Below are 7,065 nucleotides of genomic sequence, written 5' to 3'. Positions count from 1 at the left end.
AAGTCAAAGGAAGGGGGTTGGGTGAGGGGTAGGTCAATGGGTCATGACGTCAATGTCAGACAGACTTGTGGGACCAGATGTTTCGTAGGCCAGTTCAAGTTCAGAGGTCGCACAAGTTTCTTCTGGATGCAAAGTTGCGGATCCAGCAGTCGCATTCCAATTGCCTCTGCGATCGACATTAGTCTGGATCGTACCAGTCGTGATCGGTTCAGAGGTACCCGGTATATGATGGTGAAGGCTTGCTCCTTGTCTACAACATGACTGGTTTCGGCCAAATGGGATGCAATCGCGCTTGAGCGTGGTTTCTTTTCACTACCAATCAGAGATACGGGCTTGTGTTCTCGCATTCTGCTCGACAAATGCCTTGTCGTACGACCAACGTATGATGCTCATCACGAGCATAGAAATGAGTAACCACAAAAGCTGGTGGTAGAACGTGGCAATTTGTCCTTCAAGCAGAATTTGATAGTGGGGTGGGAGTTGAAGCTCAAACATATAGTAGTGACCAATTATGTCGTATCAACAGAGTTTATAAGCCTTCTGGTGATTAGTTCAGAAACCGAGTCACCTTTAAATAGAAGCCTCATGTATACGGGCTTTTTCCTAACAGAACGTTGTGTAGGCTTGGGCTTAACGGCTTCCATAGTCTTGAGTAAGAACCTTTCAGGATATCCGTTCTGCCGGAATGTGCGTCCCAAGAAATTTGTTTCCTCTTCTAAGCAGTCGGGTGAGCATATCTTCATTGCTGTCTCAGTCAGGCATCTAATTAGGTTGCGCATTTGTTGCAACGGAACGAAGCTATCGAAGTGAATGTATTGACCTTTCCACGTTTGCTTTCTGTGGAACTTGCGTTCTATGGCCTCGTCAATCTTCTTTTCAACATTGACATCGAGGAAACTTAACTGTGCGTTCTGTTCTGATTCCATAGTAACCTTGATGTTAGTATGAACTGAACTGAAACTGCTTAGTACGTCTGTTGTGCTGATGGTTTCGTCGGCAAGTACGAAAATGTCTTCCACGCAATGACGATATAATGTTAAGCGTCCAATGAGTGCGTCTAATTTTTGAGTCTCTAGCTTGGTCATGAAAAAAATCTGCCAATATGGGACCTCGAGGAGACCACATCCTTCTACCGATAAATTTGATTGTTGAAAGTAAACTGAACATTTCAGGTACAAAGGAGCAGGAGTTATTCAAGATCCGAGATGGGACTTCCAATATCCTTACCATTGCACTCAATCAAATCACAAACATAGTCTATTGTCTCAGTGAGTGGTATGTTGGTAAACAATGACTCGACGTCCAGGGAGAACACGAATTGACTAGCGTTGATTTCAGTTGTTCTACACTCAGTTCAGAGGAAGGTACTAGCACGGATAGCTGGTCATATAGATTCTCAAATTGGACTTCAAGTTCGAGCTGGCAGTTTCCAGACTGGGACAACGAAATTTTGGACCTAGTAACAACGCCTCCAAAAAGGTAGTGTTGAGCATTAACGAAGAAAAATTGTTCACGTACCCTTCTGGATTTGTTGGAAACTTGGTGTATGGTGTCACTAGATTAAGCTGGCTGACGAATTTCTTTTTCCTGGCATCCGTCAGTTTAGCAATAATGAGTCGAACGTACGCGTTGAAGTCTAAGAGATCGGATATCGTCAGCGTTTCTATTGTTCCTGCATATTGGGTTTGTTTACGTTCTAGTCCTCGAACATTCTCTTGTATCGTGTCACATTCATCGCGTGCGTGGCAGCTTAGTGCAGCGGCAGTTGGATTGATTCGGTTTCTGCGTAGTATTCGTGAATAAAACTTTGAAAACTGACTCTGTTGCATACACTGATTGAGGATTCTTAGCTTTGTCCTTGCTTCCGCAAGTTTCACGCTGTACCTCAGATAACTCTGAAGTTCCTTTAGCATGCATGGGTCCTTGGATCATCTCAACTGGCTAAAAATTAATGAAAACTGGCTTCTCTCCTACGCTTAGAAGCATGATGTTTGTTACTTGAGTCGTATAGTGGGTGGAGCAAAAGCCTACCACTTCGTCAAAGCCGTTATACATGCAATAGGTGCAGGTGTAAACAGGTAAGCTGTAGTTCACCTAATGCACTTTGGAATAATAGATTTCGGATGGACAGCACACAGAGGGTATCATACCGCCTAATCTAGGCGCCCAATTCCGGCTGAAAACAATGGTCTTTTACTGGCAGCTGGTCCACCAGACAGTAGATTTTTGCACGTCTCTACAATCAGATAATCAGACGAACGGTATCAGTTTGTGTATCGATCTCAGTGTGTTTGTTAGCTCGTATATCAAAAGGTCGAAAGGGTTTTATGCTTGGTAATGTCCCTAATGAATCGTTTGTTTAAAGAACCGTCCGTTCTACGTCCATCGGTTTCAAAATTTCTAGAGTTTTCATGTCTTCACTTACAACCATCTGCTGTTGGGACATCTATCTGTGAAAGTATATTTTCAGATGACTAGTTGATGCAGATTTATGTGAGAATATTGCAGAAGGAAATGGTGACCACTTCCATTTATTTGCGTTACCTATGATCAGCAGACTTCATTTTGAAACCTCGGTTCTGTCACGCTTGTCATTTGTTATAAAGCATGGTAAATCAACCAAAGGCTGTTGGATTTTGAGTCACTCTTTGCAACAGTGCTGAGATTAGCTGATTTGTTGTGCAGCTAGTGATCTACCATAGTGAACTACCTTTTAATCATCTTCTTTCTGTAGTCATGAGCGTAGAGGATATTTTTAGTAAAATCACGTGCAAACTTCAAGGTCGTTCGCTATATATTGGACTGCTCATCTTGTTGGCTTGAGGAAACAACCATAAAAATTTTGATTGATCAGTTTACCGGATGGCACTTCTGTTCTGTGGCTTTTTGATGATGACATAATCCATCTACACGAAGTCTTCAGTGATTTAAAGGCTTCGAAAACGTAGATGACTGACTGCGGTCATTTAAATGAGGTCTTTCGAAGGGAATTTTCTTTGGTTTGAACGGTGTGCTTTCACATTACCTGCAGGATACATGAATCTCCGTTTTCTTAGAGTGTACTAGTGGACCAGCTGCCTCAGAGAGCAGTAATCGAGTTTTAACTAAACAGTTCATTTCTAGATGATTCTGAAGTCAACCAGTAAGATTAGGCCGATCCATAGTGACCCTGCGTTACGTGCGGTGTCTAAAGATTATCTGCGATATAAGCAAAATGGGTCAAACCCGTCAGTTATACTTTCAGATACTAAACTGCTTGGTTTTCATACAGGAGATCAATAATGCCAGATCTCATGTCCGGACATTTCGCCTCGGTCACTGTCTGACTAATTGCATGGTTATCGCTTAATTGAGTTTGTCTTTATCGATTTCCGAAAAGAAATGGATATCTCGGGGGAAATGATTATTCCATGTTTTACCCATCAGTTCAAAAATAAAGTTCCTGTTGCGTCTGTTTGTTCATGGAGGACGTTCGAAGGCAAGTTATTGGATTCTTTTTGCAACAGCATAGCAAACAGGAGAGTGACCATGTGATAATTTATTCAATCCAAGCTGTGGTAGTATACATTTCTGCCTAACCGCCTGATTTACATACTTTGTGTTTCCGTGTGAATCCAGGCCCAATAAGGGTTGGATCGTATGCATGTTAGAAAGAACCAATCAGATGTCAGCGTACGCTTCAAATTCGTTTACACGCGTATCTGGACCCTAAACCTAGCAAGAAACTACGGCATAAAATAAGCTAATTAGACCTTGTGTTATGTGAGCTTTTCCTGTTGATCGCGCCCAAGCGACCTCTAGAGAGCGCCTATTACTCTCGGATCTCCAGCTACCTACGTGCTCCTTACCAATGGCTCGTTGGTGACTTTCTCTCATTTGTAATCCAGGAATACTAGTCGCTAGCCCCGTTACCAGCTTCTGTACCAGCACTTTTTAACAAGGAGCACTTAGTTACCGGACTATACAACATAATCCGGTGAGAGAAGACGTGACTGTAGGAAAAGTGACTTAGAGCACTTTGAGCATGCATCTGATCACTGCTTGTCCCTAAAATTGTTATAACACTGCATTCCAAAGGAGTTTTTGTAAAATGTAGTCCAAATGAGTCATCACAGCAGTGGTAATCGCATAGGCTATTGAGCCAAAATAAGTTTGAGATACCAAAAGCAACTCTCTTTCTGCAAATCGACGGCATTGGAAAAATATACCAGCCTTTTTCAAATAGTGACGGTGATAGGTAATGACATCGTGAAAAGAAAACTTGGAGGGTGAAGAGGTGTGATTTTGTCGTGGATAGCGTCACCAGGCTTCAGCATGAAGCCATCAAGATAGCCGTTATCGCATTTTCAGGACTATCCTCACCCCAAATCATCAAATGGATGTGTGAATTGTAAGAGCCTAAGGCTTTTAGTTGCTAAAAGGGGGTTTTAGGAAATTATATCAGTTTTCACGTGTAGCCATACCCCTAAAGTCAGTACTATTTTGATGTTTGTGAAATTTGTTTGCTCATGGTTGGTTGGTAGGACCTTCACGACGGAACTATGGACCATCGCAATGAGAACTAGTCATGAACAGCTGAACAAGGTTGTAATTCTCAAACATGAAAAACGACTCAGTGAACAGTGAAGTTCGGTGAGTTATACTGAGCCTTTTAAGTACATTTAAACTAGGGAAACTATGCCATCCTGAGCTGTGTAGTAAGACCAGTGTGGGTTCACTGCTTTGTCCAAACTAAACCTAACAGCGATGGCTCCCAGCATAGCCAGTGTTTATGCTCTATTAGAACCCAAAAATCAGTAATATGAACGAGAAACCGGGGAGCAATAACAATGTTAGCTTGTTGAGTAAAATTATTACAACAGGTATGTATGCAAACAAGGAACCTATCGTATTGCAGCTACAGGTTGATAAATCCTGTCGCAAGTTTTGTCTTCTTCACTGTTGTAGCAGCCACACGTAGGTCCTGACTATCCGTGAGTGAAGCGCCGTAAGTCCTGAGCGGCTCTGCTCCGAGTTGGGCGACGTGCAGATCTCTGTTGAGTTGGGTTGTGCTGCTGTGCTGTTATCCTACATGTAGGAACGTTTGCGTGTGTGACTTGTTGCCACCTTATTGGACGGTAGACAGTCTATGTCAGATGAGTCACCCTTATGTGTCGTGATTTATACGTGTAGGAAAAAAAAGCGAGTCTTGGGATCTAGGGCTTGATTGTGAGCTTTGTAGTCACCTTAGTCACGATTGTGTGGCCTGATTTGTGAGTGTAAGAAAAAAAGACAGATCTCGTGATCTAGCGAGCGGCGGTGGATGTACAGTCATGTATGCAGCGAAAGGGTGGCTGCACCAGTAGGTTTCCCAAATTCTCCAGCAGATTCCGTGCTTTTAACCTGAAGATCCTAGACGTATTCTGAATGACCACTGCCTCAAAGTTTGTAAGAATGCCTTTCATTCATGAAACACACCGGTTAAATTTACGTATCATGTGCAGGAAAAGGCAGATTTTTGTCCATACAGAGGCGGCGCCTAATCGAGGTAAACCACACGTCTACTCATTTCTGACAAGGACTCATTTTGAGCACTTCTTAAGATAGAAGCACCTCCTGTTGGGAGGCATAGCTTACTGTTCATGTAGTGCACAAAAAATAGATGAAATAGGTCGTTTATTAAGAACAAAGTGGGTGGTTCGCTTAAAACGTTTTTTTAATTACACAATATGAATGCAATGAACATGACTTAAAGATGTCAGTTTCGCGTAACTAAACAGTCACAGGAAATCAGCTGTTGAGTCACAGTCAGATAAGAAACAAAATTTCTAACAGTTTAGGAAATTCTGACTTTCGTCGCTTTACGTTATCTCTGGTCAGGTCTGTTTACTCCACGTTGTAAGTGTGAGGCGAGGGACATCCAGGTCAGAAAGACTTGTCTCTGAATGTTGCCTAAGACTTGGTTATAAGATTACGAGTTAGGGCCATGTACTAAAGGGCGATAGGGAGGGCACCGCATTTGTATCAGATTCTGTTGTGGGTGAAGCGGTCATTTTTTTGTGCGGGATTTTTTCTGTATGGTTGATGGATTCATGCGAGATGCGAAATTCATGATTCAATAAACATATCTGTTTTTCAACCTAAATTCTTCAAAGATTGGCATTTTTAATTTAATTCAAACAAGCGTATTTAGTCTTCCGCAAACGGTATTGAAACTTGCGTCCTTTTCTGAAACCAGTACCGGAGGCCATCACTGTCTGAGACGCGAGCAATCCAAATCCATCTGTTGTTAATGAGCAAACCGTTGTAAATTGTAGTGCAACGTGGCACCTCACAAGCAAAATTCTAGTGTGTGTATGTAAGGAGCGTGTGCACAACGTACACTTAGTGGTCGTATGAGTGCCTACGGTGTGAGCTGTATAGCTTGCAGACAGTTGTGTAGTGCGCTTTGCACAGCGACCATTCTGAGGTAGTCGTAGCAGTGGATTCACAAACTAACACAGATCCGAATCATTCTGATACTGGTTTTTGGAAGTCAGGAGGTTTGCTGTAATTTGTGCGGATAAAACAAAAGGAACCAAGTGAGCGAAGCTGAATAGCTCACAATTCTTAACGGTGATTTGTGCTGTAGGCTAACGTTCATATTATTTTATCTCGAATGAGTGAAAAATTATTCAGGTTAGAAAAGAAATATATAGGAACGAAATTTCGGAATGCCACAACAGAATGAACAGTGCGGGTGTTTCAGTCCGCTACTTTCTAAGAAACTTTGCTTCAGAATGGACACACCCAAGACGCAGAGCTTGTAGAAGACAATGGTGCACCAACTCCAAGATATGTTACGTTTGTACGGCATGGTCCTCATATCCTATTGGTTGTTTGGGACCAAACAGAGAGGTTAAGTTATTAGCCCGCAGAATTTCCTTGTTGCGCTAAAATCCAAGGATCAGAATGTACTGTACGAACTTTAGAATAATGGAAATATTCATTTTACTAGTTCTGAAGCAAATCTCGTAAGAATGGTCTCAACACTAAAAAGTCACACATTTTTCCGCGAGCAGCTGCTGGGATTTCTAAGTTCGAACT

This window comes from Opisthorchis viverrini (assembly GCF_000715545.1).
Source record: "Opisthorchis viverrini unplaced genomic scaffold opera_v5_503, whole genome shotgun sequence".
Taxonomy (NCBI): Eukaryota; Metazoa; Platyhelminthes; class Trematoda; order Opisthorchiida; family Opisthorchiidae; genus Opisthorchis; species Opisthorchis viverrini.
This window is presented reverse-complemented; position numbering follows the sequence as displayed.